This window comes from Cygnus olor, chromosome 16 (assembly GCF_009769625.2).
Source record: "Cygnus olor isolate bCygOlo1 chromosome 16, bCygOlo1.pri.v2, whole genome shotgun sequence".
In the NCBI taxonomy this organism is placed as follows: Eukaryota; Metazoa; Chordata; class Aves; order Anseriformes; family Anatidae; genus Cygnus; species Cygnus olor.
Genome location: NC_049184.1, coordinates 6507001 through 6522829, shown reverse-complemented (window position 1 = coordinate 6522829; position 15829 = coordinate 6507001). Strand labels below are relative to the sequence as shown.

General features: G+C 38.9%; 1 protein-coding gene across 7 annotated transcripts in view; it reads right to left on the bottom strand.

The window, feature by feature from the left end:
• NCOA3 (nuclear receptor coactivator 3) overlaps positions 1-9523 on the bottom strand; it is an 84647-nt gene extending 75124 nt beyond the window's left edge. For 3 of the 7 annotated variants that reach the window (XM_040575799.1, XM_040575802.1, XM_040575801.1), the window contains exon 1: positions 9372-9515. The gene's annotated coding sequence lies outside the window, so the exon portion shown is untranslated. Of the gene's footprint in view, positions 1-8695; positions 9272-9371 lie in introns of those variants that run through there. The other 4 variants (XM_040575798.1, XM_040575796.1, XM_040575800.1 and 1 more) reach the window with 3 other exon arrangements.
• Positions 9524-15829: the final 6306 nt, after the last annotated feature.

The following is a 15829-nucleotide window of genomic DNA, read 5'->3' as shown; positions in this document are numbered from 1 at the left end:
CAATTAATAGAGGAAAGAAGTCAGTTTGTTGTGACATCGCTTGCTTTTTTCCACAATATACCACCTTAGCTCCCACCCCAGCATTTAAGCAAAGCAAAAACAAAAACAAAAAGCATAACATAAAGGATTCTTTGCGCCCTAACCCAAAAGAGCATAAGTCAACAATGAATATCTGTAATGACAGAAAGACAAGGCACATTCAAAAGTAGAGAGTCATCTAGTTCTTGGAGAAAGGTCAGGGAGCCTTTTTGTAAACAAGAATTCAACAGAAAAGAGCTTTAAGGTAGATAAATGAGGTTGAACTTGTAGAGCCCTTCAGTTTTATTTTCAGCAATGTATCTAAAGCTACAATAATTTTATAAGTAACCAGTAAATAGGCTTAAAAGTTAGCTGTTTTATAGAAGAATATGATTAGAGCAGGATATGTTTCCTAATGTCTTTCTTTCTTCAGTATACCAAAGACATGGCAATTAGGATCTCTATTACCATGCAGTCCTTATTGGAAATATAAGTCTAGAATTACTATTGGCAGCAAGAAACACGAATTGTCACCTGGCAGTGATCATCTAGTAACAGCAACAGTTAACACAAACTGTAAAACAAGAAATTGAAGGCAAGATTAATATATTAATATCCATGGTTGATATCCAGCATGTGTTTGGTTTATGTACATTCTTACACGAGTTTTTTTTTCCATAATTAGTTTACAAGGATCATTTGCTCAACAAGAGGCTTGAAGTTTCAGTCAGAAAGAAACTCCTAACTGAAATTCCAGCAACATAAGCATGCCTGCATGTTATTAAAGGAAATAGTGGAAAATTTCACAGGCTGACATCCAGAATGTCTGCGGTTCCTTTTCATATTTTTCTCTTCTTGCAAAGCAGTTATTTGACTAGAACTTTAAATCTTATGCGCGCGCGTGTGTGTGAAGCCTGGAAATTTCCACTGCTTTAAGACTTTTAAAAAGCTCTCTCAACTGTACAGCTCAAACAACCTGAGACTTGTGACTAGACAGAATCCTCAGTTTAAGCAGAAGTTTCATTGACAAAAAGCAGTGCTAAGACAGGAAAAAAATGAAAAACTTTACTCATATACTAATAGCATTGCTTGGCTAATCTGAAATGTTACCGTACTACACATTAATCTCTTGATAGAGGTCATTTGAGGTCCAACTACAGACAGATGGGCAAGGGAAGATGAAGCAGTGCAGGATAAAGCTAGAGTGGATGACATTGCAAGCTACCCTGACCCTCTCAAATGATGGCTCTCCTTGAATTTCCTTAAATCTCTACTCGTTTCACATCTCACAGGGTCCTACTCTTCACCCCTACCACCTTCTTATCTCTAACATAAGCATTACCAGCCCGACAAGTTTGCTAGCCCTTGCTCTACACCAGACGTCTACAAGTCTTATTTATGAGCTATAAACATGCATCACCAGAAGAGAGCTCCAGCAGAAAACCCACAGGTGTAACACAAAAGTACTCAAAAGCTACTCCACACAGTGCAGATGCCTTCTTCTGTCAGTCTTCTGTATACAGATCAAAAGGAATCCCTTCCTCTTACGGAGAAGGGGGTCAAATGGACATTCGAGGGTAACAGAGGTGCTGCTTTTGTTCTATGTAATTAAGAGGACAATTTGCAGAGAAACTACTCTTGTTTTTGTTGCCTTTAGAGCTATTATTAAATATTTACTTCAAATACTGTTTAATAAGGAATTTTTAAATCAATTTACTGCGTAAAATTATTTCCTATTTTAATAATTTTGCTTTTGAATATGCAAAAATAAGTTATTTACAAAATGAGAACAAAGCATACACCAGTACATTTGAACTACTAAGCAAACAAATAAGATAACTTTAAAATGTCTTGAATCTATTTCCTTTTATATATTTTAAAAGGCTACCAGACAACTATACTTACATGAAAACTACAGCAATATGACCGAGCAAATATTTTGAAACTTCCTTCTTATGTAGTTATAACAGAAGGACTCTCTCTTGTAATGCTTAACAGTTATAACTAAGCCAAACAAATGGTATTATTACTGGCTCAAAGAATCAAAAATCCACCAATACCTAACATTACCTAAAATGGGGTCATTTAGTAGGCCACGTGCTGAGATCTGTCCATTGAGCTAGACATCCCCATTGGGAACATCAGAAAGGCTTTCACAGAAGATTGAGAATGCAGAGGAAGAAGTACTACAGCAAAAGATGCTGCTACGTCTACTTTAGCACACAGCAGCAAATATGCAGAGAGCTCAAAAGGAACTAGAACAGGAGCCATATTCCCTGGTTTTGTCCAGCATCTTTAGCCCAGACTTTATGTGGAAAGAAGTCACCAAAGGAGGTCTTTGGCACTGACAAAATAAGTTACTGTTTTTTGTTTTAAATGATACCTTTAGAATGTAAGCTGCTCAGAGTGGGTAACGATTTTTAACTCACCATCATGAGGCTGAAGAAGTAGTTTCACTTCCTTTTCCATAAGCTTCCAAGAGACAAGAAACAGCACTTCCACACATTAATTATGTGCAGACATACACTCCGAATGGTTGTCTAAAATTTCAGAAAAGTTCATCCAAGTAGACTGTATCAGCTGCTACAAACGGTTGAAAGCAGCATGCAGCACAGACATGTCCCTGTTCTGAGGCTCACTAGCCTGCAGCAAGTCTGGTGAAAACAACTCAGACATTTGACAAAACCAGCAAGGTTAATTTGTTAATACATCCCATAGGATGATCAGTGATGTATTAGAATTACACATTAGTGCACATAGCAAAAACAGGGGAATGCTATCTTTGCTTTAGATTTTAGTTCTTCCAGTTGATACAGAAAAGAAAAAAAAAGCTTATGTTGACTGACTACTCAGAACCATTAAATTTACTTAAAATACTGGAGTAGAGAGTATGCGTATCACTTTTTTAGGGTTTTTGGCAAGTAAATACATCATTCATATAGAAGTTGAACAGAAATTGATTGATGTACTTCGACCAAGTTGGTTCACAAGTGAGTTGGTCACCAGAACTTTTCATGCTGAATCACCACTGGAAGTTGCGTTCAATTTCACACCACTACCTAGATGTAAATGACTCAGCCCATCAGTATCTGGCAAATGGCATTTAATAACAAAGCATTAAATCCATGCAGTGTTAGGGTTCTCTCTAGAACTACAGCAATATTTGAAAGGCTTATTTTTAAGAACAGTAAGAGGTCTAAAAGACAAAAAGTGAACTATTGCTTATGCAACTCATGAAAGAAGCCCATCTGTATACCAGATCTTGTCCTCATGATTTCTGAAGTCATATTTCACTAATTAATTATATGAAGTAAATAGTAAATTAGCACCCTTACAGCTTACTACTCATTTGCCAATATAAAGTAGAAATAGCTGTATTGTTGCACTATGCTCCAACACTTCATATCTTGTGCACTAGCTAGAGCTCAGAGCAGTGACAGCCCTGCCTAGTACTTAGAAAAGCAAAAATTTAGAGGTTTTCAGATGAACAGAAAAAAAATCACTACAATAAGCGTCCATCACTTTGGCCTAATAAAGGATCAGAAACAAGCTGTATTTCACATTTCTTCCCAAGATTATTTTCTTTTAAGTCTTCATTAAAGATGAGACTCCAAAAGAGACTACAACAGCAGTCTTGCAGTGACTGGTGCTAACAAGCCACCATTTGTGTTGTCTCTGCCCAGCAAGCATATGTATTTACTTACCCACCTAGTGCCGTTCAGAAAAGCATGGGGTAAGGAAGACTGCTTAATTTTACTATCCAGCCCATTGCTAACAGATTTCAGGATTGCACCATCTGGTAGTTGTCTTTGAAGAAGACAGTCGGGAGCATTATCAGCAAGTTACAGCTTTAAATATATATATACACACACACACACTAGTTCTCAAATTTGTCACAACACTTATGAAAGTTCAGGTTTCTAGTAAAACAAGACAGTTTCTTACAGTCTCCACATTGTACAAGTTTCAGAACAATGGACTTAACAAGCTAAGCGTTAAGAATACTACCTATCAGCAGAGAATACTCCATACTTTGTACTCACTGCCTTTGCCCTTTATACATATGTACCACTCCAAGTGATCCTGAGAGGTACTCAAAACCATAAGCCCTGCTAGGGAAGAAAAACCTTAGAGCTTTGGATGAGCAGCTGACATTCAAAAAGAACAAAAAGGAAAGTTGAGTTGCATAAGATATCCTCACTGAGATGAACTCTTTCACCTTTAGAAGGTTTCAGGAGGGCTAGAAGTCAACTTTTATGTTCCCATTTTCACATCTGCATGAGTTTCTTCCAACCTACAGAGAGGGGTAGAACTTACACAGTGCTTTTCTGCCTAATCAAGAGAATAAGCTAAAACAGAAGAGCTAGTATAACAAACAAGTAGTAAGCAATAATTTAGTATTTACACTATAAAAAAAATACCCATTTTACATAGCATTCAATAATACAACCAAATAATATTTCCACACTTCTCCATTTTGTAAAGGAAGCCTGCAGGACTAAATCCTTAGCTTATTCCCAGGAAAAGACAAGCTTCAGGAAAGTAACTCATAACTACATCTTACAAAAACTTGAAAACCATACACTTTCAAAACACAATACTTGCAAAGAGATTATCCCATTGTCTGTTCTATGTGGTTTTTCAAATGGAATGTACAAAGAATCCTTCAAAGCAGTATCAAAGTCAACAGTTCCATGATGCATTGTAGAACAGGAAGTCCTTATTCCACAGAAGGCTTAGTTTGAGGTTACCGCACCTTCTGAGTGTTTGCTGTAGTAGGAAGTCTGATGAGACGTCCCCATAACAGGCAGTTCCCAGAATACCAAACCCATTTAAAGATGTAATTTATGCAAAGCTTGCACAATGCAACATCTCTAAATCCATATCAGATTTAATATGATGATCTACAGGGACCTAGAGGCATCCATTAGCATTCCAGAGCTTTACCTCCAAATTCCTAATCCGGAACACTAGCACAGCAGAACATGGTAGCACTTAGTTGCACTAAAGTGACCATTCCCCCGCTAACCTCTCAGTTCAAGCAGCACAGCGTCCAACAGGTTTTTACCATATCTCACACATGGAAGTTTCAACACCATGGATTACTAATGCCACCACTCCAAACAAATTCTTGGGTCATGCTACTCATTACCTGAGTTTTAGCCCAATGGAGATACTAGGCAAACAAAGTAAATCCTGAAGAGCCAGTCTCGTCCATACATTAAATAGCCCTAGAGTCTGAAACCAGGGAAATAACAGGTACTTGTCTTTTCTTTTTACCCCATCCCACTCAGTCCCCCCTTCTATCACTACCAAAGAAATAGCATTAGTCTACAACTACCCAAGAGATAGGTGAAGTGCACTATACTGATAATGGTTTTAGACACGCAACCTGTTTCCGTGCTGCTTTTGAAAAAGCAGACAACACATTTTCTCACTTCCATGAAGCAGAGAACAGAAGGAAGAAGAAAATCTTCTTAACTCAGAAGTCTCACACACACAATATTCCGTGCATCTATATACATAAACCTACCTTGAAAATGTGTCTCTAAAAGGCCTGCTGGGTATACCTGTAGTACTCAACTATTTCATTCCACAGCTCTGACACATCCCAACATGCACGGAAGCATGGAAACAGTAAAGAGTATAGGCTTTGTGACAAAAATCTTATGCTCAGCTGAGGCTAATGCAGGTGCTAATCATTATGGCTAGCAGCATAAGAGTTATATTGTTCTGCAGCTTTCCTCTTGTCCCTCCTCCCCCGTCTTCAGGTGCACCTGATAAATCAGGGCACAACTGCTAGGTAGTTTAACCATATGTGTAACAATTTTTTGACAAAAGATTGCTTGCCCTGACCTAACAATTATTACATTTTCTGGAGAACTTTCCTAGTGTTTCAGGTTTCTAGCATATACTTCATAAAATGCAATTATAATGGTGTTGGGCTTGAAGTCATGACACTATCCATGCTTGTAGTCTTCAAAAATGAACATGACTCGATGGTCAGAAAGTCTTTAAAATAAAGTTTCTAAGAAGGCAATGATCCACAACCTACCAAAGAATGTTCACAGCAAACAGTTTAGGTGTACCTGACCAGAAGTCACATTTAACAGAGAAGGTGACAAAAGGTGGAAAAAATAAAAATAAGAAAAAACAACAGCATGCGTGCACACAGTCAGTGAACAAAAAGACAAAAGGTAGATAGATACCTGTAGAACTGAACTTACCACCTCCATTCGTCTAGTATATTGCAAAAGCAGTGACTACTGCTGCAGGAAAACCTTTTTCCCAGCCTCAGAAGTAGGTGCCTTACGCTGTATCCTAAGCTGTCAGCAGTAACAAGCCTGAGTTTCCAGGGTATAAGTAAAACAGGCAGCAAAATCTCTGGTGCCCCTCTCCTCCTTCTCATTTAAATAGCACCCTGTCTTAAGCAACTGCCTTTTTCTTACCTCTACAGAATGTCAGAAATAAATCTGGCTCTAGACAACATAAAAGAAAGACCTGTACCTACATCTAAAAGCATAAAACCTCACCAACAGTAATTCCATATACTTCACACAAAAGACAAATTCCCTCATGTGACTGAGTTTGGAAGCAAGTTAATTTTGTTCTGCTTCAAGGACAATCAGCTTGCTGATAACTGTCAGCAGAAAATAAAAGTCACCAATTAAATTTAAAATATTATTAAAGTAATAGGGTCTGTCTGAAGTATACCTCCTATTTACACAGGATGAAAAAGAATTTGATGTACCTTCCCTTAAATAAATGCAACATATCGAATCTACTATGGAATATTTGTCCTCTGATTTTAATCAGTAGCAGCTAAATTCTTTCACAGTTGCCTCTTCCCTAATACATTACATTTAGAAACATCAATAGATCTAGCCACAGAAAAAAAAGCACACAGGCATGTTGCCCTAGCATCCAGGTTTAGGTATTCTTCATCATCCTCTCATATCCTTGGCATAAAGAATACTATTCCTCACCTTCTCCCCTATCATTCAGTATTTAAAAAAATACTAAAAATATTTAAGATATTTCTAGCTACTTATCATCAAAAAGCTTCCATGAACACAATGCAGAATATCCTGTGTCATACAGTCATTCAAGATCACATCTTCAAGGGAGGCTCATTTAAATGCAGGAGTTGAGGCAACCTCCAGTGTCAGACTATAGTGTCCAATATCATTTTACATGCTATCAGTGGCCTGATTTTGCAGACAAATATAACCAAGATGCCCTTTCTTTATCTTTTAAAGAAAAAAAAAACACTCTTCTATGCAACTGTAACAGAGATATCAATTAAAAAGGTCTTGACTGTGATTTCTTGCCTGATATTAACGAAAAAAGCACACGATCAAAAGATAGCACTCTATTGTAGAACAGATTTCCTTCTCCTTCCCACCCTGCATTTTATCTCAGCTACACATTAATCTGAGTGATATTATGCAAAAAAAAAAGTATATATGGCAAGCTTCTAAGTTAATAAATCCAAAGACAGAATGAACTGGGGTTTCAAAAGAAGAATTTAAAAAATCCCACAACTCACATGCCAACATAAAAGCAGACTGGAAACAGTACATTGTCATCAGGAACAATATTTAAAGCAAGGCTGAATATTGGGTTTATTCTGCCTGCCACCACTTCCTTCACTTATCCCCCAACCTCTAGTTTCATATCAGAACAGCAAATCCACTAGTAAAAAGACATATTAGTAAAAGAGCTGAATGAAATTCAGAACCACAGACAGAAAAACAGCCCTTTACAACAACTGCTAACAGCAAATAAAATTACAGTAGATTATCACACAATCTAGTTTAAAAAAAAAATCAAAAAAACATGCAATTTAATTTGGTCAGTTTCCTCTAAACTCAAGCTCTTATAGCGGGGCTTTCACACAGACGTTACTATGAAGTTACCTTGCATTTGTATTTGGAACACACACATTTTTGCATCCTTCTGCTATCAGTAGAAGATATTTTACAACAGTGATGACTGATATTTAAGCATATGTTAAGTTTTCTTTTCAAAGAATATATATATATGATAGATATTGTATAGCTAGACATTACTGACTCTTATGCTTCCAAATTTGCTTCAGTTCTGTCTTGTTGCTCCTAATAAAATATAACATAAATCTTTTACCTAAAAATTAACAGACAATACTAAAGGCTGAATCAATTATTTCTTTATTCTTTTAACAGGTAAGCAGGAAGGAGATATATCATGAATAAAAAAGACTCATTTAAAACTGATCACTAGATGAGCTGACAAAAGTGAGAAGCTTCTCTTTTAAAATAAAACCTCAGCCTATGCCAAAGACCAGGAGCAGAAACCACAAACAGAACCAACTTTAGAAGCAAAGAGGACTCTGGGAACTACGTCAACCTCAGACAATATCCCTACCCGTGTTTACACCAGTATCACTAACACCTTTCCCAGGCAGCAGTCTGTGACACCCCCCCCAAGCTCCTAAAAAAAAAAAAAAAAAGTATATATATATATATATATATACACACACACACAGATGTTGTCTTATCTCCATCCCTCAACAACAGCTTCACTGCAGCTGTGAGGCAGAAACAAATAAAGAGGCAATGGAAATCACCTTTCATTTCCACTATTCTCATCCCTTCCCTCACTAGCAGAGACATGAGAAGTCACCTCTGAAACTTACCAACGCTACAGGATGATCAGAAGGAGAATGCAGATAACAAGGTCTTTGGAACTGCCTGTGTACCAGAGAAACCCAGAAGAATGGCAGATGGGGCCATTCTAGCCCAGGTATCTCACTCACACACACACACCTTTTACCCAGGCTGAGAAACAGAAAGAATTAGACGCCTCTAAACGCAAGCCTGGGAAATTCCGAGCGACCCCAAGGCTCCCAGCGTTACACGAAGAACCTCCACCCAAACTCCCCCTACTTCGATACGCATCACACGGCGACACGAGAAGCCTCCAGCCCTGCACAGCAGCCTCCTGCCGCCGCCTCAGCTATGCCTGCAGCTAACTGCGCGCAGCCCCGAAGTTACAGCGGTTGGGAAGAGGTAAAGGCGTGGAGGCGCTACCTTGGGCACACCCTCGCCCCCAGCCCAGGGGTTACTCCTCACACCCGGCCCGACCGCGCTCCCCTCCCTCAGGGAGCCGCCTCCGTGAGAGGAGAGGGCGGCAGGCCGAGGAGAGGGACGCCCCTCAGGGCCAGCCCCGGGCTGCTCCGTGCCCAGCCGGGGGCAGCCGCCCGCCCTCCCCCTGCCCGCTCCCAGCCCGGCGCCGGGAACCGGGCAGCGAGAAGCAGCAGCAGCAGCTCTCCTTCCTCCGCTCCTCGCTCCCTCCCTCCCAACCCCGCTCACCTGGGAAAGGCGCCAAGGCGCAGCTCCTGCTCCCCGTCTCCCCCGTGCTCAGCCGCTCGCCGCCATTTTCCTCGCTGCCCACATTTAAATAGGAACCGGCCTCCGCCAGCCGCCCGGCGCGGGGCGCGCTGGGAGCTGTAGTACGGCGGCGCGCGGGGCAGCGCGGTACTTGTAGTGTCACGGGGAGCCGCGGCCCCGCCCGCCCTACCAGGGCCGGAGCAGCCGTCCGCCCCCGGGGGCTCCCCTGGGCCGGGCTGGGGCCCAGCTCGCTGAGGGCACGCCGGTAGAGGCCTGGCTCGTCCTCCCCTTGCAGCTGGGGGCGGTCAGGGGGAAGCTGTGTGGATACAGGATTTAATAATGAGCTTTTGCTGTGCGTGAAGGGTTACAGCGCTGCGAGGCGCCAGCCCCGCACTGCTAGATAGTGGCTGGGGGGATTTGCTGTACGAGTACGAGCTGTGCTATTTCAACAGGGGAAAGCCAGGCTGCTGAAGTCAATGCTTAAAATAATTAAACAGGTTAGAGTGAAAGTTAAAAAGTACACAAATAATATCCATTATTCCCTACTGCAGCTATACATTAGAGACAGTTTTCAAGCTAAGTCAGACTAGCTGTTCAGTATCCGTCTGTTTACAACAAAAAGGCAAGGCCATGTAAGACTGGGACCTCACGTAATACAGCCTAACTGTGCCCCAGGTTTGCTAGCAGAAATCCTATTTTTCAATAATTTTTAAAACCAGACATTAAAACATTCCACATTAAAATAGGATGCATGCAGAATATGGTATAGCAAAGTTCCAGGTACTCATAAAGGTGGTATATATATTTTCAAAATTGAAAGACCGTTTTCACAGAGCATGAAATAATGAAAATGCACAAACTGAAGACCTGCCAAGCTACTCGTACAGAATCCATTACAGGACCGTAGCCACAATTTGTATTCAAAAGGGACAAACAAATGGAGCAATTAAGTACACCTTCCAGTAATTCCTAAATAAAAAAAAATTAAACTAATATTGGGCACCTATGAGGAAGTTACTAGTACAATACAAGCCTCTGGCTATCTCTGAAACAAACATTACAAACCAAGTGAATACAGAGATGAAAGAAATCCAAATACGTCAAGTTCTGGAAAAACAAGTTTCACCTTAGATTTTACCTTGTAGTTATACTACAAAAGAACTTGCCAATTACAAACGTGTTTGGACTTGTGAGCTCAGTTTTAACCAACTGGTAGAGATAGAATCTTTATCACGTTATCACAGCAGGAAAGAGTTGATGTTGTTAGAGTACCTTAAGAGAAATGAGGTCCTGTTGCATCTCCTGAAAGCGTGAGTTCTGCCATTTAATGATTCCACTTCTTCCATTACGAGTTATCTTTTTCTGCAGGATGTTCTCTTCTTCCACTATGGATTACAGTGGAGCATTCATCAGGACAAGAACAAAAGGGGTGTGCAGGGAGGAATAGGTTGATGACAGACAACAGTAACACTGGAATTTAGTTGTTGTGTTTTGTTTTTTTTTGAACAACTACATATTGTTTGTTTTTTCCATGTAGGTCATAAGGTCTTTGAATTATACTTAGATTGAATCTATGTCATTTTAGACTCAACACTAATTCAGAACTTCATGTCTCAGAATTGTGTATTTTTGTTTTCATTTTTAATCTTGTTATGTTTTAGCAATTAGAAAGATAATTTCAAAGTTAGCTCACTTTATATAAGGGAGGGTACAATGATAAAACGCTTTCACTTTTCATTGATGCGATGCTCTAAAGCAATTAGTAATAAACTCCCTCAAATTTTTGTACTTAGTTATAAGCTAATAGTAATAATTGTAGCTGTGAAACTGCAACATTTAACATTTTTATCTATTTGCTCCACCTGCTGGTGCATTTTCCTTTAAAGAAATCTTTAGAAGCCTAAATGTATTAAAAAATTGGCCAAAAGTATACCCTAAGACGCATACTTGACTTTAAGGTTAATTTATGTAATGTACTTATTAAATTCAACTCTCAGTCAAAAAAAAGCCAATGGATACATAGACTTAGGGAAACATGACTCATAGCTTACTTTTTGGACATTGCCATTCATTTTTAATGTGACAGTAACACAGCTGGTCATCATTTTCCATCATCTATTATTCTTCTCAAAAAAAAAACGTTCTTTCATATGGGAATCTCTCTACATAACTGATTTGTGTCCTGAATTTTCCAAGATAATTTTCTGTTTAGACAACTAGCGTGAGGGAAAGTCCTGTTTCTTCAGCACATTTAATTGTTCTCTGCTCAGAGACAGGAAAAAAAAAAACACCGATCAACAAGCACTCTTTATTAGAAGTCCCACATAAGAATAGATTACTTTCCATTCCATATACTTTTTTTTTTTTAATTTCACATTTAAGTGCAAGGAAAAGGTAAGAGTAGCCCCATTAAAAGCAACCTTCCAAGGCTACAATATTTTCCAATAATACTCCAGGACAGAAGTAGCTTTCCATCCCTTCCTCCCTTACCAAATAACTAGAAAGAGTAAATGTGAAAAGAAAAGAAGCAACCCTCCCAAACAAATTTTTGGTATTGGATTTTTTTTCATCATCATCATCATTCACACAGCATTAGTTTAGGTTTCTCTGATCTAACCAGGTTAATCAGAACTAAGGTGGATAGCATTATCCCCAGGTTTTCTGGAACTGAACTGGCACTTTTTGACAAATGGAAAATTTTAACTAATTTCTGTATTATTTTAATAAGTTTTCCGTACACTGTTTGCAGCAATTTGATTGCAGAATGCTTGACTAAAGTTGGAGAGAATATGCAGTGTCCAAGAAATTTTAATTAGCATAGCTGGAAGAGAAAAGCTCTTCTGGCATTGAATAAGAATCAAAGAAAACCAACACTGTTAGGAAGTGGTTAAAGATGTTGAAAAACTGCAGTATACTTGGGGGGACTGTTTTTCATTTATTTTTAATAAATCCAGACAACACATATACCCCTCTTTCTAGACCACCAATTCATTTTGCATGGCTAATCTGCTTAACTGACCAGACTACCAAAATTAACTGATTAACATAATTTTAAAAGATGATTTAACAAAAAATTAACAAAACTCCAGTGTAAAATGGGATGCACCAGTAACACAGCCTTAGAGAATTTTTCTTTTCAAATGGAGAAAATTTTCCTCATCAGTATCTTATCAAGTGATGAATCAGAAGCAAACGTATGTTGAAAACAGTTTTTGTTCTATGCATTATGGATTTCGCATTAAATAAAAACCAAAACCCTATGTGCAACATACACTGCAGTGTATTCGAGTAAGTTTTTTTGTTATTTTATTTTTTAAGCAAGCTCTTACTAAAGTATAATTTTAGCTTATACAATGACTGATGAAATTATAAAAGGAAGCTGTGGGGAGCTGGGGGTCAACCTCTTTTCACAGGCAACTAGTGATAGGACTAGAGGGAATGGCCCCAAGTTGCACCAGAGGAGGTTTTGGTTGGAAATTAGGAGAAATTTTTTCTCAGGAAGAGCAGTCAAGCATTGGAATGGGTTGCCCAGGGAAAGTGGTGGAGTCACCATCCCTGGGGGTGTTCAAGGAAAGGTTAGACGTGGTGCTTAGGGACATGGGTTTAGTGAGAGACATTGGTGGTAGGGGGTGGTTGGACCAGATTATCTTGAAGGTCTTTTCCAACCTTAATGATTCCATGTTTGCCTGAATTCAGGTATTCATATTGCATTAAAAACCACACATTTCAACACTCAATTTGGTTACCCAGAAAAAAAACACAGAGAAATTAACTGAAATGAAAATACAGCTTAAGTAGAACTAAAAACAAGCCAGTGTATTTGTTGCAATCAGACAGACACACATTCAATATAACCCACAGTACACTGTTGGTTTCAAGGTAGAGTAACTCTACATTTTAGGAGATAATTGTAACAGCATCAAACAGAAGTGTTAGAATGATATTGTTTGTAAACTTTACTCTGTTGTTTCTGGTCAGTAAGTTCATAAAGTGAGTGCCAGCTACTGACACTTAAAGCTAAACACCTAAAATTTTATACTTTACAATATATCAGTGCTCTTCCACCCATTTCTCTAACTACTAGAACCTTCTGTGGTAAAAGTCAACATTCAGATGGTTTAAGAAAGGCAGTACAAGTGTGCTTTCAATTTAAGTAGATGTAGCAACCCATTCTAATACTAAGAAACAAACACAGACGAAACATTGCTTTCGTCTTCCCAATTCACTTATCTACAACATAATGAAACAATTTACATGGTCACACAGCATTCCAAAACACTGAGCATTTAGAAATTCTCATGTTTTCAGAATTTGCTAACTCTAGCTCCAAGACAACATCCTGCATATTTAGAACTTACTCAGAATAATTAGTTTTTAGTAGACTTTTAAACAGGAGCAGGCAAGAGTAACACCATCATCCCAATCCCTATGCCACTATACAGCTGTCCTGGTTTCAGCTAGGACAGAGTTAATTTTCCTCCTAGTAGCTGGTAGGGTGCTATGTTTTGGATTAGGATGAGAAGAGTGCTGATAACATGCTGATGTTTTAATTGTTGTAGAGCAGTGCTTACACCAAGCCAAGGACTTTTCAGCCTCTCTCTGTCCTGCTAGCGAGCAGGCTAGGGATGCAGCAGGAGCTGGGAGGGGACAGACCCAGGACAGCTGACCCAAACTGGCCAAAGGGGTATTCCATACCATCTGACGTCATGCTGAACAATATATAGGGGTGGCTAGCCGGGGTGGGGGGGGGCAGCTGCTCGGGGATAGGCTGGGCATCGGTCAACGGGTGGTGAGCAATTGCATTGTGCATCACTTATTTCGTACACATTATTATTATTAATACTATTATTATTATTGTTATTATTTTTCCTGTCTTAATAAACTGTCTTTATCTCAACTCACAGGCTTCACTTTCCCATTTCTCTCCCCCATCCCAGAGAGGGAGGGGGGAGGGTGAGCGAACGGCTGTGTGGTGTTTAGCTGCCAGCCGGGCTAAACCACAACAACAGCCTTCAAACTATTCTGCTTCAGGTGGCCAACTCAAAACCTTTGTAAGAATAGGATGTAAAATGTATCAGCTTAAGAATTTTTCTTTTCACTTTTTTCCCCAAAATCAAGACAATCTATTCATTCCTATCATACTGTTCAAAACCAGAAATGCAAATTTGTAATGTAAGAGTTTCTGCACTAAAAGATGCTGTTTTATCTTTAAAACAACAAAAAAAAATCTTAGATACTCACTGAGAGGAAAGGAAGGTTAGAAGTAAGGGAATATAATTTTGGTTTTCCAAAGCAGATGAATGGTAGTATTTTACATTTTGATGTGCACACATGTGACTATGCAGAGGACCTCTACCCTATAAAGTTTACAATTAGATTGTTACAAAATACTACATACAATTGCTCTGAAAGTCTTAAGATTTACATAAATTAATGCCTTAAATGTTAAAAATACTTAACAGGATCATTCATCATAACATCACGCCACTAGGGAACATGCCCCAACATCTGTGCTAACAGATTTTATGCAACTTCAGCAAAGGCTACATGGTTGAAACAGGAACAAGTTAACATCTAATTTGATCGTTACTCTGTGACATTCATAGTTCTCTGGAGGAAGAAAAAGCACACTGATAAAGCTGTGAAAAAACAAAACAACCCCCCAACACACACCCCAACATATTGCATAGTCTTTAGCCTAGACCTTAAGCATAGGCTGACTTGTCTGTTTCATGGCACTTAGGACCTGTGTTTCTAAGACTTTTGAAAATCCCCTCTGAGACTTTGCACTAGTATTTCTACAACAATACTTTAAATAAAAAATTACGGTCTTTAATATACAATATATGGCCATCATGAGCGTTGTGAGTGGATTAAGAACATTCAAGAGTGTTATCAGTTTATTCAAGTGGTAGTATTAGTAACATACTTTCTGGTAACACTTGCCAAAAAAGACTTTAATGTTCCGAGTTGTTTAGTTTCATGAGCCTAGGAATGGATACTGGAGCCTAAACCCCCCTCTGGATTCACTTGGAAAGTTTGCTAACTTAGGTATAAACACACTGAAATCAACAAGAACTGCAGGCATGCAGTTGCAGGATACTTTAAAGAAAACAGTCTTTTGAGCAGCATGCTGAGAAATACTTGAAGGCTAGGCGAACCTCATTCAAACTGCTCAGGAGGTAATACTTTCACTGAACAAGGCATTCATTAGTACCTAAGTCCATTAAAAATATCAGCAAATGTAGTCTGGTTCCATGGTACGCATTTTTAGTAGAAATGTATAGGCTTATGTGAATAATCTAATATTCCTACAATTTATTCACACAGGGAGAAGGTTATGGCAAATAAGAAAGTGTGTTCCTGAAACTTATCCAACATTAAGGTATCAACATCAGACCTAAGAGAGTTACTTACAGAAATACCATTAATCTCTCTAT